The sequence below is a fragment of the Microcaecilia unicolor genome, chromosome 9, assembly GCF_901765095.1.
Source record: "Microcaecilia unicolor chromosome 9, aMicUni1.1, whole genome shotgun sequence".
NCBI lineage: Eukaryota > Metazoa > Chordata > Amphibia > Gymnophiona > Siphonopidae > Microcaecilia > Microcaecilia unicolor.
Window position 1 is genome coordinate 98,374,504 of NC_044039.1, and position 20,762 is coordinate 98,395,265.

Consider the following 20,762-nt stretch of genomic DNA (forward strand, 5'->3'; position numbering starts at 1 on the left):
CTTCTTCTCTCTGGTGATGTTTGAGTGGTGCCTGCTGGGGTAGGTTGAGCAGCACTGTGATCCCTAGTCTCTACTTCCTGTGGCCAGCTTCACTCTTGTAAATGGTGGCCACAAACTTTTGCAAGACTACCGCAAGAGATCGCAGCTGCCATTTAGAACCACGGAGTCAGCACGGGAAGCAGCGACTAGGGATCACAATTCTGCCCGACCTACCACCATTGGGCATCGTTTGGTAGGTCCGGTGGTAGGAGACTTCAGGAGTCAGAAGAAGTATTTAGGGAAGGCAGCCAGCTATTCCAACAGTGGGAAGTGCTTGGAGCGGTGCCTTGGCTATGCTTTCTATGCCATGTAGTTCTTCCCAACGATGTCTCCTTACCTGGCCAGACTGTCAGTGAGAGAGTCTGTGAGGAGGAGTCTTTTCCATTTTGCAGTTGTTAGGCAGCATCTGTGGGAAGCATAAACTTGTTTCCTCCCTCGGACAACTGCAGCTCATGCAGGGAGAGTGCGCCTCAGTGTTCCACACATGTGTGGGATATAGACCTCGCTCTTTGGAACAGGAAGTTCTGCCTCAGAATTTTCTGTTACAGAGAGATGCTTCGGGCCAGGTGAGAAGCAGGGAGAAGGACTACGGGGAAGGGCTCTTGAGGTGCCAGGTTTGGTAACCCCGTAAACTTGGGGATCATTTTCTGCTGAACTGCAGAAAATCAAGACAGCTGTTTTTGGTGAACTGAAACCTACTGAAAACAGCTGTTTGGTTGGTTTTGGCGCTATAGAAATGATTAGTAGTAGTAGAGTTGCTGGTTAAATGGGGGGGTGGGGGTAGGGGTAGAGAGTGGAAAGGGATCTACTGACCAATTGATGGGCCTATGAAAGTGCTCAGATCTTAAGCCCGCTTCCCCCCCCCCCCCCCCCCTTGAGGGGGGCGCATATGGGTGAAAATTTGTTTACGGCATCCAAGTCCTTGTGCAAACTATGATAGCTGTTACTGAAATGACATTAACTTTCAAGAATTATAGGTCTCGTCATATGAAAGTTCAGCTTTTGTATGTGTATTAAGTAATTAATTATAATATGTATTTCAGTTTCTTTATCATTGGTTTTGATAGAAACATGACTCAGTAAACTTTTGGTAGTAAATGACATGGAGATGATTAGCACTATGTGAAATGCTCTGTCCCAATCAGAATTTCTTCCACTCTGTTTGTTTGTTTGTTTATTATATATATATATATATATATATATCAAACATATAAACGGCGAGTGACCGTACTCACTCGCAAATGCGCAGGAGAGACCTTCTCTGCCCCGCCCCCACGTCAATACGTGATGACGGGGGGCGGAACACAGAGGGTCTGTACTGCGCATTGCTGAGGGAGGGACACCGCCGTCTAACGCTCCCCCCACCCGAGTCGCCGCCGCCACCCACCTTCTACCCGGTCGGGCCCTCGCTCCACTATTGAAACAGCGAGGGTCCGGGAACGCAGCACTGAGCTCTGCTGAGCTGCCGACATCGCCCTTCCTTCTTCTTCTCTGCCTCTGTCCCGCCCTCGACGACGTTACGTCACACGAGGGCGGGACAGGCAGAGAAGAAGAACGAAGGCCGACGTCGGCAGCTCAGCAGAGCTCAGTGCTGCGTTCACGGACCCTCGCTGTTTCAATAGCGGAGCGAGGGCCCGGCTGGGTGGAAGGTGGGTGGTGACAGCTCGGTGGTGGGGGGGGCGCGAACTCGGAGGGGGAGGGGCAGCGGCGAACTCGGCGGTGGGGGCAGGCCTTTCAACCCCCCCTTCCTATAATAGCCCATTTTTATGGGCTCAAAGTCTAGTATATATATATATATATATATATATATATATATATATATAGTTCCTTGTCATCAAGCAGATGCAGCCATTACAGATGGGTTGTGTCCATCAACCAGCAGAGGGAGATAGAGAGCACACTTTTTCAGTGCCTCAAACCAGCTTGCTCCACTGCCTCTCTTCAGTATTCTCTATCTCCCCTAGCAGAGTGGCTGCAGCTTCTCCGAGCTCCATCTAAAATCTGCCTGGAGGTTGCTCCTGTGCTTTTGCCAGTTGTTAGCAGGGGTGTTGGAGGCTATAGCAGCTTCACTTTAAAGGCACATAGGTTCGCCCTTTCCCTGCCTTACCCATACCTCCGTGCAGTGGTGTGCTGGAGCAGGCTCTCACAGGCTCGCAAGAGCCGGTTGTTAAAGTAGGGCCCTCCATGGCTACTTTAACAACTGGCTCCCAAAATGTGGGCTTGGACCCCCTGCTGAATTATCTTTTACTTTGCTGGTGGGGATGATGAGCCCTGCCAGCCAAGTACATAGACTACTGCAGCTCCCCGCTCCTTGTTTCCAGCTCTGGGCAGCAGGCTGGGACTTCTCGAGCATGTGAGAGAAGTTCCAGCATGCTGCTCAGAGCAAGACGTTGGGAGTGGTGGCAGTCCATTTATTAGCTGCCAGCAAAGGTATGCCTAGCGTGCCCACACAAAGGGAGGGAGGAGAGAGAGGCAAGTGTTGCTCCTCGGCCACCCCTGGCCCTTCCAACTGCAGAGCTGGCTACGTCGGGAGAAAGAGCCTGTTGTTAAAAATTTACCAGCACACCACTGCCTCCGTGGATGTGGACACATTGCTTAGCTTTCCCTGTCCTTCCCCACCAACAGTGGATGCAGGCACATAGGTTCGCCCTTTCCCTGCCTTTCCCACTCACCTGAGCCTCCGGAGTTCTATTTACCTCTGCTTTCCTCACAGCGTTTAAAAAAAAAAAAAAAAAGAAAGGAACAGAGGTTTTTCCTTGCCTTTTTCTATGGGACCGGAGCTGTGATACTCAGTCCAGTGAGGTAAGAGTGTTTTCTGACTCCTCCGGGGTGGGCCAGCGATCGGGGTGATTTGGCGCGAACCGCCATTTTGTATTTTACCGCCGTTTTCGGCGATGGCTGCGGAGACAGTAAAGCGCTGTTCCAAGTGTGGCAAGCGCAGATCAGCAGCGGGGCTCTGTAAATCGTGCTGTACAGACATTAGAGCCGGCCCGAGCATGGCGAGCGACGATTCTTCGCGCTCTGAGCTGGCAGCGGACACCATTTTGAATTTACCACATGGCGTGACCTCCGCTGAGACGGAGAGTCCTGAGCCCGGGGGGAGGCCTCGGAGTGAGGCTGATATGAGAGCTACTAGCCCCGGCAGAGATCCGGGTGCCCAGGGTGAGTTTTTCTCCCCTGATTTTTGTCTTATTAATGCATAAAGCATACATGCTTAAAAGAGCTCTCCCACAAAGCCCTGCAGGGGCCTCCTCTAATGCCCTCCCCCGGTGGATTCTAGCCTGGGTATGCCCTCTGAGGCGTTATTCCCTGATAATTGGCAGAATATGAAGCGCAGAAGGGCTCTTTCCCCTTCAGAGAGTGCTGCACCTCCATTCCCCCCCCCCCCCCCCCGTGGTCGGGCTGCGAGGATTCGGAGGACTCTGGCAGGCCTTCATGGTCTGAGGAGCCAGAGTCTGGTGCAGAAGTGACTCAGGATCTGGACGATCCCTCCGCGGTGAGGATTTTCCACTGTGATGAGCTGCCAGCGCTTATTTCTGATGCCCTGCAGGCTCTCTCTATTGAGGACCCTGCCAGTGACACAGCCTCCTCTGTGAATCCTAGGATGGCTAGTACCAAAAAGCCTGCTCGAGCCTTTCCTTTGCATGACTCCATCCAAGAGCTTATTTCGGCTCAATGGGCTGACCCCGAGGGACCTTTGAAAGTTTCCAGGGCTATGGGGCAATTATACCCTCTGAGTGGGGAGCATATGGCTCGCTTTGCTATGCCTAAAGTGGATGCCCTAGTCATAGCTGTGACAAAGAGAACTACCCTCCCTGTTGAAGGAGGTGTTGTCCTGAAGGATATTCAAGACCGTAGACTGGAATCAGCACTTAAACGGTCATTTGAAATTGCAGGTCTCACTATTCGGGCGTCTGCATGCAGTTGTTATGCTGCTAGAGCCTGCCTGGCTTGGTTGCAACAGGCAGTGGAACAGCCCGGTGATGGAGCGGAGCCCTTTTCAGATGTGGCTCCGCGGATGGAGTCGGCCTTGTCCTTTCTTGCTGACGCCCTTTATGATATTGTCAGAGCTTCGGCTAAACACATGGCATTTGGCTACGGCATTGGGCGGCGGACATGGCCTCTAAGCAAAGGTTGGTGAAGTTGCCCTTTCAAGGCCTTCTCCTGTTTGGTGAGGAGTTGGAGAAAATTGTGAAGGGCCTGGGTGAGGCTAAACCCCAGCACTTGCCCGAAGATAGGCCTTGGCCTTCCTCTAAGGGTGCGGCAGTCCACTCCTCTTACAGACCTCGCTTCCGTGAAGCTCGATGGTACCGCCCGGGGCGTTCTGCTGGGTTCACTTCTCGTGTCCGTTTTCAGCAGAGGAACTCCTTTCGCTCGGACAAACGTTCTACAGCCACTGGCTCAAGGCCTGGAGTTCAGGGGCGACCCTCTCAATGATGGTGCGCCGGCCCTCTCCTCGAGTCCTGTCATCGGAGGATGTCTTTCCCTCTTTGCCGAGGAGTGGGCCAACATTTCCTCAGATCAGTGGGTCTTGGACCTGATCAGAGACGGTTTCAGAATAGAATTCGACGCCCCTGTAAGAGACGTGTTTGTGGAGTCCCGATGCGGTTCTGCTGCCAAACGGGCGGCGGTAGAGGAGACTTTGCAAGGTCTGATTCAGATAGGGGCCGTGTCCCCGGTACCTCCCGCCGAACACGGCTGCGGCCGCTACTCCATCTACTTTGTGGTGCCGCGAAAAGGAGGGTCTTTTCGCCCTATTCTGGACTTACAAGAATTAAACAAGTCCCTGAGAGTGCGGCATTTTCACATGGAAACCCTGTGCTCCATCATTGCGGCGGTACAGCCAGGAGAGTTTCTCACGTCTCTGGACCTGAAAGAAGCTTACTTGCACATACCAATTTGGCCCCCGCACCAGAAGTTTCTGAGGTTTGCGGTGATGGGAAAGCATTTCCAGTTCCGGGCCTTGCCTTTTGGCCTCGCCACAGCTCCCCGCATCTTTTCGAAGGTTGTGGTGGTAGTAGCTGCCTTTCTAAGGCGAGAGGGTATTCGGGTTCACCCGTACCTGGACGACTGGTTCATTCGAGCAAACTCTGCTGCAGAGAGTCAGCATGTAACAGCCAGAGTGGTCTGAGTACTTCAGTCTCTGGGCTGGGTCGTCAATTTGGCCAAAAGTCACCTGACTCCCTCGCAGTCTCTAGAATATTTGGGGGCCAGGTTCGACACAGGCTCGGGGTATGTGTACTTACCCGAGCAAAGGCGGTGCAAGCTTCAGAATCAGGTCCGTCTGCTCCTGAGGATGCCTCGCCCGCGAGCTTGGGACATTGTTCAGCTGCTTGGATCGATGACGGCCACCATGGAACTGGTGCCCTGGGCGAGAGCGCACCTGAGACCTCTACAGTATGCTGTACTCCAAAGATGGTCTCCAGTAACTCAGGATTATCAATGCAGACTCTCTTGGCTCCCTGCGGCCCGACTCAGTATGGAGTGGTGGCTCTCAGACAGCATGCTGCGGCGAGGAATGCTGCTGGCGCTCCCCAATTGGTGCCTAGTGGTGATAGATGCCAGCCTGAAAGGCTGGGGCGCACATTGCAAGGGGAAGCATGCCCAGGGTCTATGGACACCCGATGAGTCGGAGTGGTCCATCAACTGCCTAGAGTTGAAAGCGGTGTTTCAGGCGTTTCTGGCTTTTCAAGTGACCCTGGAAGGATTGGCTGTCAGAGTGATGTCGGACAACACGACAGCAGTGGCCTACATAAATCGACAAGGCGGCACTCAGTGCAGAGCTCTAGCCGCGCAGGCCGAACAAATTTGCCACTGGGCCGAGCTGCATCTACAGTTTCTGTTGGCAGCTCACATTGCAGGTCAGAGCAACGTGCAAGCCGATTATCTAAGCAGGCATCAGATCGATCCAGTGGAGTGGGAACTTGCAGACGAAGTATTCCTGCAGATATGTGCCAAGTGGGGCAAGCCCGTGATGGATCTAATGGCGACAAGCATCAATGCCAAAGTCCCGTGCTTTTTCAGCAGACGGAGAGATCCTCGCTCGGCAGGGTTGGATGCCTTGGCTCAACCCTGGCCTCCGGGCCTATTGTATGTGCTCCCTCCATGGCCCTTGTTAGGGCAAATGCTCCTGCGGATTCGGCTGCATCCAGGAGAAGTGGTTCTCATCGCCCCGGATTGGCCCAGGAGGCCTTGGTATGCGGACCTCCAACAGATGCTCATAGAGGATCCCCTCTGGTTCCCAACTTGTTGTCACAGGGTCCGGTGACCATGGAGGACGCCGGCCGATTTGGTCTTATGGCCTGGCGATTGAGAGGGCGCAATTGAGAGAGAGAGGCTATTCCAATAAAGTAATTACCACTCTCCTGCAAGCCCGCAAGCGTTCTACTTCTGTGGCTTATGCCAGGATTTGGCGCCAGTTTGAAGTCTGGTGTGCTTCCAAAGAGATCACACCCCTGCGGGCTCCTGTCTCACCGATTCTGGACTTTTTGCAGGATGATGTACAAAAAGGCTTGGCCTATAATTCCCTGCGGGTGGAAGTGGCAGCATTGGCCTCCCTGCGTGGCAAGGTTGAAGGCGTGTCTTTAGCTGCTCATCCAGATGTGGCACGGTTTCTTAGAGGGGTGCTGCGGCTCCATCCTCCCATGCGTGCACCTTGTCCAGCTTGGAACCTGGGGCTAGTGCTGAAAGCCCTTCAGGGTGCTCCATTTGAACCGCTTTGGCGTGCTTGAGAGACAGATTTGACGCTGAAGGCCATCTTTTTAGTGGCCATTACTTTGGCGAGACGGGTGTCAGAGTTCCAGGCGCTGCCCTGTAGAGATCCTTTTCTGCAATTTTCAGAGTCTGGGGTCACGGTTCGGACCGTGCCTTCCTTCTTGCCTAAGGTGGTTTCAGCGTTTCACCTATACCAACCTATTTTCTTGCCCTCCTTTGTCAAAGAGGAGTTTCCAGAATCTTTTGGGCAATTGCACCTGTTGGACGTGCGCAGGACTCTGCTGCAGTATCTGCGAGTTACTAACTCTTTCAGGACCTCTGATCATCTGTTTGTTTTGCTATCAGGTCCTCGCAGAGGGTCTCCAGCGTCTAAAGCCATTATTGCCCGCTGGCTCAAAGAATCTATCTTTTCAGCTTATTTGCTTGCCGGCCGGCCGGCCTCCGCCTGATGCCTTTAAGGCGCATTCCACTAGAGGAATTTCCTCTTCTTGGGCTGAAACTGGAGCACTCTCTCTTCAAGAGATTTGTAGTGCAGCAACATGGGCTTCTAAGCTCTTTTGCCCGACATTACAGGCTGGATGTGGCTGCCAGGAGGGACGCACATTTTGGAGCGAAAGTGCTGGCGCGTGGTGTGGCTTGTTCCCACCCTATCTAGGGATTGCTTTGATACATCCCATCTGTAATGGCTGCATCTGCTTGATGACAAGGAAGGGAAAATTAGGTTCTTACCATGATAATTTTCTTTCCTTTAGTCATAGCAGATGCAGCCATGATCCTTCCCAGTCTGATTGCTATCTATTTCAGGTTCTGTTCATGTTTCCTGGAGATTCCGTCCTTGGGAGAAAGTCGGAAAACAGTCTTCAGGATTCTTGTTCAATTAAAGGAGGATGACTTAATTCCCTCCAGTTTCATGTTTTGGAGGATGAGTTTATTCCCTCTGGGAGGATGTTTCATTCCCTCCATTCTGAGTTAATGCCCTTTGTTGTAGGGCCATTGTTCGCTGTGAGGAAAGCTCATGTTATTCCCATTGCGGTTTGCCATATTGCTTTGGAAGCTTCAAATACTGAAGAGAGGCAGTGGAGCAAGCTGGAATGAGGCACTGAAAAAGTGTGCTCTCTCTCCCTCTGCTGGTTGATGGACACAACCCATCTGTAATGGCTGCATGTGCTATGACTAAAGGAAAGAAAATTATCATGGTAAGAACCTAATTTTCCCATAGATAGATATAGATAGATATATAAATTTATATTCCACACTATCAGTAAAGTTCTAGGCAGCTCACAATTCAACACAAACATTACATTCCAATAAACATATAGCATCTACAATCAGTACAACTCTTAAATGAATAATCACAATATAGACATCAACTTATGCAATCTGAGAGATGTGCAAAAATTTCACTCATGCATTAATATTTACATGACATTTATGCTCCGGTACAGATTAAAAAGTAAAAAAAAATGTATACCCCTTCAAAAGCTTTGACAAAAATGTTTTAAGTTCTTTTTAAAATATATTTAAACTCAGAATTCCTCTTAATCTCAAAAGAAGTGCATTCCAAAGCATAGGACCTGCTATGTAAAAAAAAAATCATGTTCCTGTACTCTTCCAATTTAACCATTTGATAGGAAGGAACATCAAATAAAGATTTATTTTCAGCTCTCAAGGATTGCCTAGGTTGGTAGATAAGTAATTTGGTTGTCAGCAATGGTGAAACCTGCCCTGTAAACACCTTAGAAATCATGCAAAGAATTTTACATTTTATCCTATAAGCAACTAGAAGCCATTGAAGCTTCTTCAGCATGGCAGCAATGTGATCATAATTATTCCTACCAGTAAGAATTCTTGCAATGGCATTCTGCATGACCTGTAAGGTCCTAAGCTGATTTTTCCATACTCCAAGCAGCAATCTATTGCAGTAATCAAAACAAGGTGTAATAATGCTTTGAACAAGCTTTTTAAAATTATTAAAGGTCAGTAAGGCGTTCAGTCTTCTCAGTAAACGTAACATACAAAAGATATCCTTAATTTTCTGAATATGCCATTTCAATGTTAATGAAGAGTCCATTATTACTCCTAAATTCAGAATTTTGCCAACCACAGGAATTGAATCAGAATCAAATACAAATGTATCAGGTATATGATCACTAGGAAAACTTGTCAGTAGCACAGTTTGGGTTTTCATGGTATTCAGTTTTAGGTGATTAGCTTCATCCAAGATTGAAGCTTCAGCACTGCCGCCTTGCTTCGGTCAAGAGCAACAAGATAGCTTCTATCCTGATACTTATTCATTCTTTCCAGCTCAACAGACGTTGGAAAGAATTGTACAAAAGAGATCGAGAATGTCTGTCAGTCTGGGGGCAAAATAAGTCAACAAAATTTTGAGGAACTGGGATGAAACTTGCATGAGGGAAAAAAAACCCATTAAGAAGACTCAAAAAGTTTGAAACTGGGCCAAATTGTACTGGAGGTTCCAGAGATATAAACCTGTCTTGTGCATTTCTATGGGAGAGGTTCCAGCTTCTGCAGCTGAGAATAATTAATGGAATGGGATTAAACTTGGCACATGGAAGTAAAAAAACCACACTGAATTTGAAAGTAGGCTAAATCAGACTGGAGTTTCAGAAAAATTAGCCCCCTAAAATACAATATGGCCCAGTGCATTCCTGTGGGAAAAGGAGTTCAGCTTCTGTAGCATAGAAACTTTGATGGAGTGAAGTGTAACAGTTAAGAGGGCAAGGCAGACTGCCCTAATCTCCAAAACTATCCTCCTCCAACTGTCCCATCCCTAAAAACTGCCCCTTCAATTGCCTGTTCTATAAACAAACTCCTGTAACTGCCACACTATCTTGCATACTCGCCCACACCCAAAAAATCTCCTTCACCTGCCACACTGCCTCTAAACTGCTCTATACCCTAAAACTACTATCCTGTAAACTGCCCCTCCAAAATCTAGTCCCTGCAACTACACCATCGTGCAAACTGCCTCACCCTCAAAAATAAGCCGTTACTAACTACCCCACATCTGAAATCTACTCTACCCACAGGTAATACAACACCTCACAAATTGCCTCAACCCCCCAAAAACAAGTCCCTGCAAAGTCCCACCACCGCACATTTTCATTTACCCTGCCCCCCAAAGTAGTCCTCTACAGCTTACCCCTGGGAGAAACAGCTAACAGCTGCAGTTATGCCAAAGGAAAATCCTTCCAAACGAATCTGATTAATTTCTTTGATTGGGTGATCAAAGAACTGGATAAAGGACATGCACTAGATGTAATCTGCTTTGGATGTCAGCAAAGCCTTTGATACAGTTCCTCATAGAAGACTCCTGAATAAGTTCAGAGGGCTGAACTTAGGACCCAAAATGGTGAACTGGATTGGAAACTGGATGACCGACAGGCGACAGAGGGTGATGGTAAATGGAATTCATTTGGCCGAAAGGAAGGTGAGTAGTGGAATGCCTTGGGTCAGTACTGGGTCCGATTTTATTTGAGAGACGTTGCTGAAGAGTTAGAAGGAAAAGTTTGCCTTTTTGCATATAACACGAAAATAGCCATTAGAGTGGATACCCCAGAGAAAGTAAAAAAACATGAGAAGAGATCTCAAAAAATTAGAAGAATGGTCAAAGGTCTGGCAGTTAAAATTTAATTACTAAACCACAGTACAGAAATTATAATAAAATACTCTTTTATATCCCATACAGACTCCATCAATCAAACAAAATAATAATAATGATATTTAAAATTGTGAAAAGTGCTCTGTTTTCTTGTGCAGTCTCCATTAACAAGAGACTGACTGATAGAGAACCTTCAGTGCATTAATCTTGTTTCCTGGGCACCATGAACCATGATGCTGAAAGAGCGAACAGTAATACAAAAATCAATGCTGATGATATATATTGTATATTATGAACCCTTAACTGTATAACTTATACATATCCCCTATTATTCTTTACGCCCTGCAATCATGGTCTAATCCCATAAAGGGCACATCAAACAGATAACCATCAGTGGGCCGCTGATAACACGTAGACTTTGGGAGATCCTAACAGAATTTCCTCCTGCTGAAGCAGACATGAAACTCAGAGCTGGGTTGAGGAAATGCCAGAATTATTATAATGATGGTTTTTAATTTGTGTTTTATGTTTTGAACACATGGACTCTTGGGACTGAATGAGTTGCTGGGATAAAGTTGAGGGTTTACTAAACACTTGGGACTAATTATATTATCATGGAAGTATCCAGTCAAAGCTGCATGCTCTAATCGGGACTTTAAGATAAGTGGAACATTGATGGTTATCTGTTTGACGTGCCCTTTATGGGATTAGACCATGATTTCAGGGAATAAAGAATAATAGGGGATATGTATAAGATATATGGTTAAAGGTTCATAATATACAATATATAGCATCAGCATTGATTTTTGTATTGCTGTTCCCTCTTAATTTCAGCATCATGGTTCAAGGTGCATAGAAAACAAGATTAGTGCAATGATGGTTCTCTATCAGTTAGTCTGTTGTCAATGGTGACTGCACAAGAGAACTGAGCACTTTTAATTTTACATATCATTTTTATTTTTTTGATTGATGAGAGTCTAAACAGGATATGAGAGTATTTTATTATAATTTCTGTACTTGTGGCTTAGTAATTGGTAGGAGTACAGGGTTTATTTAAAGTTTCCTAGGTGTATTATTTTCAGTTAAAATTTAATGCCAAGAAGTGCAGAGTGATACACTTGAGGTGCAGCAATCCAAAGGATATATATATGAGCTAGGAGGCAAGAGACTGATGAGCACAGCTCAGACTTTGGGGTGATGGTGTCCGAGGAACTCAAGGTGACTAAACAATGTGACAAGAGAGTCTCCAGGGCCAGAAGGATGCTAGGCTGCATAGAAAGTGATATAACTAGCAGTGTTGATGCCCCCTGTACAAATCATCGGTGAGGCCCCATTTGGAGTATTATGTTCAGTTTTGGAGGCTGTATCTTGGTAAGGATGTAAAAAGACTTGAAGTGGTTCAGAGAAAAGCGATGAAAATGGTATCAGGTTTGCACCACAACATGTATGAGGAGAGACTTGATGGGCTTAAGATTGAGGAGAGGAAAAATGGAGTGATATGATACAGACGTTCAAATATTTGGAATGTATTAATATACAAACAAACCTTTTCCAGAGATGGGAAGGTTGTAGAACTAGAGAACATGAATTGTTTGCAGGAGGGACTGACTTAGGAATACTGTTAGGAAGTACTGCACTAACCACTAGGCTACTCCTCCACTCCAAGGTATCTACCACCCTCTCTGTAAAAAAAAGTACATATTTGTACCTGGGGCAATGGAGGGTTAAGTGACTTGCCCAGAGTCACAAGGAGCTGCAGTGGGAATCGACCCCAGTTCCCCAGGATCAAAGTCCGCTTTGGAGTGGAGGAGTGGCCTAGTGGTTAGAGTGGTGGACTTTGGTCCTGGGGAATTGGGTTGGATTCCCACTGCAGGCACAGGCAGCTCCTTGTGACTCTGGACAAGTCACTTAACCCTCCATTGCCCCAGGTACAAATACGTTCCTGTATATAATATGTATTCTCTGAGGACAAGCAGGCTGCTTGTTCTCATGACTAGGTTGACGTCCACGGCAGCCCCCTCAAACCGAAGTAAAAATCTCGCGGGACAGGCACGCCCAACGCGCATGCGCGGCCGTCGTCCCGCCCGTGCGCGACCGTTCCCGCTCACTTTTTTGCTTTCCGCGCTGGAGAGAGACGCATCTTCGTCCCTCTCCATGTCAACCCCGGAAAACCGATTTGCGGGGTAGTCCGCCTTTTTCGTTTAAAAAAATAAATAAAAAAATTCTCTTTCCTTCCCCTCGTCGTGTTTAGTCGCGGGGTCGCCTTGTCGCAGCCCTGTGGCCGTGCGGTCGTCTCTTTTTCTTTTCGGGTGTGCTTTTTACCACCACCATGGACGATTTTGATTTCGCCGACGCGATTTTTCCGTCGATGTCCTCGAAGGTCCCGAGCGGATTCAAAAAGTGTGGTCGGTGCGGCCGGCAGATCTCGCAGACCGATCCTCACGCTTGGTGCCTCCAGTGCCTCGGCCCGGAACATAATTCCAAGGCGTGCGCCTTGTGTCTCGGCTTACGGAAGCGGACGCAGATGGCGAGGCAAGTTCTTCAGGACTGTCTTTTTGGAACTTGCGCCGGCCCTTCGAAGTCGACCTCGACGGCATCGGTGTCGACGGCCGGGTCTTCGGTACCGGTACCGATGTCGATGGCTTTGGCGCCGACTATGGCATCGACTCCAGGAGCACAGGTTCCCTTGGCCCGACGACCTGCCAGCGACAGCGGTGGTGAGCGGCCGCGTGGGCAGTCCAGCCCGGCTACTTCCGCTGCTCAGGGCCATCGGGACCGAACCCTGTCGGAACCGATACCTCGAGGCCGGTGAGACTCCACCTCCTCCTCCTTTATGCCGCGGAGCGCCGATGACGGGCATTGGAAGAAAGCTGCCAAGAAACACCGTCATTGGTTGCCCACGGCACATGGGACTGGCAGCTCTGGGACGTCGAGAGAAAACTCGACCCCCAGGAAGCGGCAATGCTGGGAGGAGCGCTCCCCCTCTGTCGAAGAGGTGTCGATGCGCAGGTCATCGGGTACCTCGGTACCGTCTCCTGGACCTGGGCAGCTTCCAGCACCGACGCCCTCACAGCCCCCCTGCCTTTCCCGACAGCGGGCCTAGACGAGTGCCTCCGAGCCATCCTTCCGGGGATCCTGGAAGGACTGATGCGCCAGGCCTTGCCGGCACTGGGGGTGCTTGCGCCCTCGGTGCCGTTGAAGGAGGCGCCGGTAGGCTCTGGTCCGATGATGAGGTCTTCGTCGATTGCCACTCAGGTGGAATCCCCGTCGACGTCGATGGAGGGAGCTTCGTCCCCGCCGGCACGGGAGTCCACCTCTCGACGCCATCATCGAGGACGTGGTTCCTCGCAGTCGAGACTGGCCCGGTTGCGGTCTGAGCTGAGAGAGCTCATGTCCGACACTGAGGAGGAGGCCTTGTGGGGGGGAGGAGGAGGACCCCAGATATTTCTCCTCTGAGGAGTCTGTGGGCCTTCCCTCCGACCCCACACCTTCACTGGAGAGGAAGCTCTCGCCCCCTGAGAGCCTCTCCTTTGCCTCTTTTGTTCGGGACATGTCTATCAGCATTCCCTTCCCAGTGGTTACTGTGGATGAGCCGAGGGCGGTGATGCTCGAAGTCCTCGACTATCCATCACCACCTAGAGAGTCTTCCACGGTACCGTTGCACAATGTCCTCAAAGATACACTGCTTCGGAACTGGTTAAAGCCATTATCTAATCCCACCATTCCCAAGAAAGCGGAGTCCCAATACAGAATCCACTCAGACCCGGAGTTGATGCGGCCTCAACTGCCTCATGACTCAGCGGTCGTGGACTCTGCTCTCAAGAGAGCACGGAGTTCGAGGGATACCGCCTTGGCGCCCCCTGGGCGTGAGTCTCGCACTCTGGACTCGTTTGGGAGGAAGGCCTACCAGTCTTCCACGCTCGTGACCAGAATACAATCATACCAGCTCTACACGAGCATCCACATGCGGAACAATGTGTGGCAACTGGCGGACCTGGTTGACAAGCTCCCCCCGGAGCAGTCCAGGCCCTTTCAGGAGGTGGTCAGGCAGCTGAAGGCGTGCAGAAAATTCCTGTCCAGGGGTATCTATGACACCTGTGATGTGGCATCCAGAGCTGCGGCCCAAGGTATAGTGATGCGCAGACTCTCCTGGCTGCGTGCCTCTGACCTGGACAACCGCACCCAGCAGCGGCTGGCAGATGTCCCTTGCCGGGGGGGATAACATTTTTGGCGAGAAGGTCGAGCAGTTGGTGGACCAACTACACCAGCGGGAAACCGCTCTCGACAAGCTCTCCCACCAGGCGCCTTCAGCATCCACCTCAGCAGGTGGACGTTTTTCCCGTGCCCGGCAGGCTGCACCCTACGCCTACAGCAAGCGTAGGTACACCCAGCTGGCCCGAAGGCCTCCTCAGGCACAGGGACAGTCCCAACGCGCTCGTTCCCGTCAACAGCGTGCGCCTAAGCAGCCCCCTGCGCCTCCACAGCAAAAGCAGGGGACAAGCTTTTGACTGGATCCATGGGAACATAGCCGCCATCAAAGTAGCCGTGCCGGTCGGCCTGCCGGTCGGGGGGAGTTTGAAAGTTCTTCACCAAAGGTGGCCTCTCATAACCTCCGACCAGTGGGTTCTCCAAATAGTGCGGTGCAGATACACCCTGAATTTGGTCTCCACCCCACCAAATTGTCCACCGAGAGCTCAATCCTTCAGCTCCCATCACAAGCAGGTACTTGCAGAGGAACTCTCCGCCCTTCTCAGCGCCAATGCAGTCGAGCCCGTGCCACCCAGGCAGGAAGGGCAGGGATTCTATTCCAGGTACTTCCTTGTGGAAAAGAAAACAGGGGGGATGCGTCCCATCCTAGATCTGAGAGGCCTGAACAAGTATCGGGTGCGAGAAAAGTTCAGGATGCTTTCCTTGGGCACCCTTCTACCCACGATTCAGAAAGACGATTGGCTATGTTCCCTGGATTTAAAGGATGCTTATACTCACATCCCGATACTGCCAGCTCACAGACAGTATCTCCGATTTCGTCTGGGGACACGTCACTTTCAGTATTGTGTGCTGCCCTTTGGGCTCGCCTCTGCACTACGGGTGTTCACGAAGTGTCTCGTGGTGGTTGCGGCGTACCTACGCAAGCTGGGTGTGCACGTGTTCCTGTATCTCGACGATTGGCTGGTGAAGAGCACCTCAGAGGCAGGAGCTCTTCGGTCCATGCAGTACACTATTCACCTTCTGGAGCTGCTGGGGTTTGTGATAAATTACCTGAAGTCCCATCTCCAGCCAGCCCAATCTCTGGAATTCATAGGAGCTCTGCTGAATTCACAGACGGCTCAGGCCTATCTTCCCGAGGCAAGAGCTCAGAATCTCCTGTCCCTCGCTTCCCAGACCAGAGCGTCTCAGCAGATCACAGCTCGGCAGATGTTGAGACTCCTGGGCCATATGGCCTCTACAGTCCATGTGACTCCCATGGCTCGTCTTCACATGAGATCAGCTCAATGGACCCTAGCTTCCCAGTGGTGCCAAGCCACCGGGAATCTAGAAGATGTCATCCGCCTGTTCATCAGTTGCCACAATTCGCTGCACTGGTGGACAGTTCGGACCAATTTGACCCTGGGACGCCCATTCCAAATTCCTCAGCCCACAAAAGTGCTGATGACGGATGCATCTCGCCTGGGGTGGGGAGCTCATGTCGATGGGCTCGCCCCCCAGGAACAAGATCTTCAGATCAACCTCCTGGAGCTCCGAGCGGTCTGGAATGCACTGAAGGCCTTCAGGGATCGGCTGTCCTACCAAATTATCCAAATTCGGATAGACAATCAGGTTGCAATTGTTTTACATCAACAAGCAGGGGGGCACCGGATCTCGCCCTCTGTTTCAGGAAGTCGTCAGGATGTGGCGTTGGGCATGCTTCTCCAAGCCACATACCTGGCAGGCATAAACAGTCTGGCCGACAGGCTGAGCAGATTCATGCAACTGCACGAGTGGTCGCTCCATTCCAGAGTGGTACGCAAGATCTTCCGAGAGTGGGGCACTCCCTCGGTAGACCTTTTCGCCTCCCAGACCAACCACAAGCTGCCTCAGTTCTGCTCCAGACTTCGGGCACATGGCAGACTGGCGTCGAATGCCTTTCTCCTCCATTGGGGGACGGGCCTCCTGTACGCTTATCCTCCCATACCTTTGGTGGGGAGGACCTTACTGAAGTTCAAGCAGGACCGCGGCACCAAGATTCTGATCGCGCTCTTTTGGCCCAGTCAGATCTGGTTCCCTCTTCTTCTGGAGTTGTCATCCGAAGAACCGTGGAGATTGGAGTGTTTTCCGACTCTCATTTCGCAGAACGACGGAGCGCTTCTGCACCCCAACCTTCAGTCTTTGGCTCTCATGGCCTGGATGTTGAGGGCGTAGATTTTGCTTCATTGGGTCTGTCTGAGGGAGTCTCACGTGTCTTGCTTGCCTCTATAAAGGATTCCACTAAAATGAGTTACTTTTTCAAGTGGAGGAGGTTTGTCGTTTGGTGTGAGAGCATGGCCCTAGAACCTCGTTCTTGTCCTGCACAGAACCTGCTTGAATACCTTCTACACTTATCAGAGTCTGGTCTCAAGACCAACTCAGAAAAGAATCACCTTAGTGCAATTAGTGCTTACCATTATCGGGTAGAGGGTAAAGCCATCTCTGGAGAGCCTTTAGTCGTTCGATTCATGAGAGGCTTGCTTTTGCCAAAGCCCCCTGTCAAGCCTCCTGCAGTGTCATGGGATCTCAACGTCGCTCTCACCCAGCTGATGAAACCTCCTTTTGAGCCACTGAATTCATGCCATCTGTAGTACTTGACCTGGAAGGTCACTTTCTTGGTGGCAGTTACTTCAGCTCGTAGAGTCAGTGAGCTTCAAGCCCTGGTAGCTCATGCTCCTTATACTAAATTTCATCATAACAGAGTAGTCCTCCGCACTCACCCTACGTTCCTGCCAAAGGTGGTATCGGACTTCCATCTTAACCAGTCAATCATCTTGCCAACATTCTTTCCCAGACCGCATACCCGCCCTGCTGAACGTCAGTTGCACACATTGGACTGCAAGTGAGTGTTGGCCTTCTACCTGGAGCGGACGCAGCCCCACAGACAGTCTGCCGAACTGTTTGTTTCTTTCAACCCCAATAGGAAGGGGGTCACTGTCGGGAAACGCACCATCTCCAATTGGCTAGCAGATTGCATTTCCTTCACTTACGCCCAGGCTCTTGAGGGTCATGTCACGGCTCATAGTGTTAGAGCCATGGCAGCGTCGGTGGCCCACTTGAAGTCAGCTACTATTGAAGAGATTTGCAAGGCTGCGATGTGGTCATCAGTCCACACATTCACATCACATTACTGCCTCCAGCAGGATACCCGACGCGACAGTCGGTTCAGGCAGTCGGTGCTGCAGAATCTGTTTGGGGTTTGAATCCAACTCCACCCTCCAGGACCCGATTTTATTCTGTTCAGGCTGCACTCTGTTAGTTGTTCTTCGTAGGTCAATTTCTGTTTTGCCCTCGCCGTTGCGAGGTTCAATTGACCTGGTTTCTTGTTTTGAATGAGCCTGAGAGCTAGGGATACCACAGTCGTGAGAACAAGCAACCTGCTTGTCCTCGGCGAAAGCGAATGATACATACCTGTAGCAGGTGTTCTCCGAGGACAGCAGGCTGATTGTTCTCACCTACCCTCCCTCCTCCCCTTTGGAGTTGCGTTTTTTCCTCATTTATTTGCTTGCATTCAACTGAGCGGGAACGGTCGCGCACGGGCAGGAAGACGGCCACGCATGCGCGGTGGGTGTGCCCTGTGTGCAGGACCTCCCGCGAGATTTTTACTCCGGTTTGAGGGGGCTGCCGTGGACGTCAACCCAGTCGTGAGAACAATCAGCCTGCTGTCCTCGGAGAACACCTGCTACAGGTATGTATCATTCGCTAGCCGCATTGAACCTGCTATGAGTGGGAAAGCGCGGGGTACAAATGTAAGAAAAAGAATGTAGTTGTAAAAAAACCATAGAAAGAATGGAACCAAACAGACTTTGCCGGTGCCAGTCATACTTCTATGGCCTGTGCCCTAATCATGGCTGGACATATTTTGATAGGCTGGTGTGGGACTTCAGTGACCAGCTTCAGTAGTGAGAGAACAAGGCCTTGCCTAATCAGATACACGGTGCGCTTACACGCATGAGCATACACATATATACTCGTACAATCCCCCATACATGCATATCCAAGCATGTGCGCACACATACCATCACTCACTCCCTGACACATGCATATGCAAGCATGTGCACAGACATACCAACACATACATAAACACGTATTTACCTGCTGCAGCTCCTTGTGATTCTGGGCAAGTCACTTGACCCTCCATTGCCCCAGGTACAATGTAAATCACTTTGATTGTAGCCACAGAAAGGCAGTATGTCAAGTCACATCCCATTTCCCTTTCCAGAGGGGTTGGAAAGATTTCCATGGGTCATGTTCCACATGCTTTTTTTTTTTTTCCCTTTTGCAACTGAGACCTGGCTGCTTGCCCATGAAATCGAGTTCACATGGCTACAGAGTCATACCATCAGATTTGCCTGTGTGCATTAGAGTTTTGTCACAAGTTTCCATTAGGAAACAACACAAGGATAATTGTCTTTGGTGGCAATTAGCTAACAGGTTTGTTCAGTGCTATTGGCATAGACATTCATCATTCACCCTGAATGCACTTTTCCTCTGCTGTGAACTATGGAGATCAATATCATTCTGTATATAGGGGGATCACCCTGGCTTTTATGAGCTGTAAGCCTCCATCTCGCTTCACTTGTAGTATTCATTTTAGCCTTTCAAATGTGAAGGAAAAGAAAAAGGTTGCCCCATGGGACACAAAATGTTTGTAATAACATTATCACTAAAGCCATGCTTACTTGTGATAGCATAGATGGACAGATGTGTATGTGCCAATGCCCTAGTGCTTACTTTTTAATTGTATTACTTTACCTTTTTCAATGTATACAACATAGTGTAGCTCATATTGAACATATAAATTCTTACAGAAGAATGCTTGAATTTTACTAAAGGTTTGATTCTTGGGATTCACAGTAATGCCATAGTTTAGCCTCGCCTGTGCTGAACAATTAGGCTATTCATTTTAGTGCCTGAATGCATATATAATGTATTATATGAGTCATTCTTATTTCTATTTATTAACTGAATAAAATATTTTGCAGTGCATCCCATCTCAGCCAGTAGGGCTGCTGTCAGTACCCTCCTTAAGTGGCAGGGTAGTCAGCAATTCATTCCTGTAAGGGTATAAGCGCTGTTAATTTTAAGCCAGCACTATCTGTTGGTGGTCAGAACAGGTTCTGTTCCAAAGCACTGAATTAACAGGTAGCAGATATAAAGGTTCCTTCATTATAGTGCAGGGATTCTCAACCCAGTCTTCAGGACACACCTAGCCATTCATTGTGTATATCCTGAAAACCTGTCTGGCTAGGCGTGACTTATGAATCCTTGCTATAGTGCTTCCAAACAAAGAACAAGTTCCTTCAGGGGCATGATCTAAGAATACGGTTGTGCGTTTAAATTTTTCTGAGGCCTCCATGATAATTTACTTCTCCATTATCCTAATCCTAGTAGACTGAAAAATAGGACCACTTTTTTCTGCTAGTCTTATATATAACATCCTTTTGTTATGGAATTCACTTCCTTTACAATTGAGAAAAATTCAGAATTTCCCTGATATTAAGAAAGCATTAACCACTTTTCTTTTTAATAAGTTTTATCATAATAGAAAATGTTAAATTTTCTTCTATATTATTTAATATTAGTCTAATGGATTTTAATTCACAGGGTCTGCCTGTTCGCTTCTTGTTGTGATCTGCACTGAACTTTATGGGTAGATGTGAAATATAAGAAGTAATGTAATGGTTTCTCAGTTTTACTAATGTAACTGGTATACTGAAGATTCTTTAATCAATCTGTTTATCAGATGGTGTAATGGTCCATGTGTGGAATAATCTAATTGCAAAACGATGAAATCCCCTGTCCAGGGGTCTTCAAATCCAGACCTTAATGTCCACAACCCAGCCTGGTTTTCAGGATTTCCACAATGAATATGTGTGAGATCTACATTCACTGCTTCCATTGCATGCAAGTAGATATACATATTCATTGTGGAAATCTGAAAACTAGAATGGGTTGTGGATATTGAGGACCCCTGTTCTATGTGACCAACATAGAAACTATATTCTAGCATTTTAATAAATTACAGACATATTTGGTAGTTATGGCTCCCAGATTGCTTTCCCTGGATCCAAATGGACCCATCCAAAGCAGTATACAACATTTAAAACAACACATAAAACGTTCAGTCATAAAAACAAAACAAACTGAGACAAAGTAAAAC

The 20,762-nt window shown here is 49.0% G+C and overlaps 1 protein-coding gene across 5 annotated transcripts in view; it reads left to right on the forward strand.

Annotated features, from left to right (window-relative positions):
• C9H15orf41 (chromosome 9 C15orf41 homolog) overlaps window positions 1-20,762 on the forward strand; it is a 493,434-nt gene that overhangs the window by 153,985 nt on the left and 318,687 nt on the right. The window lies entirely within an intron of this gene.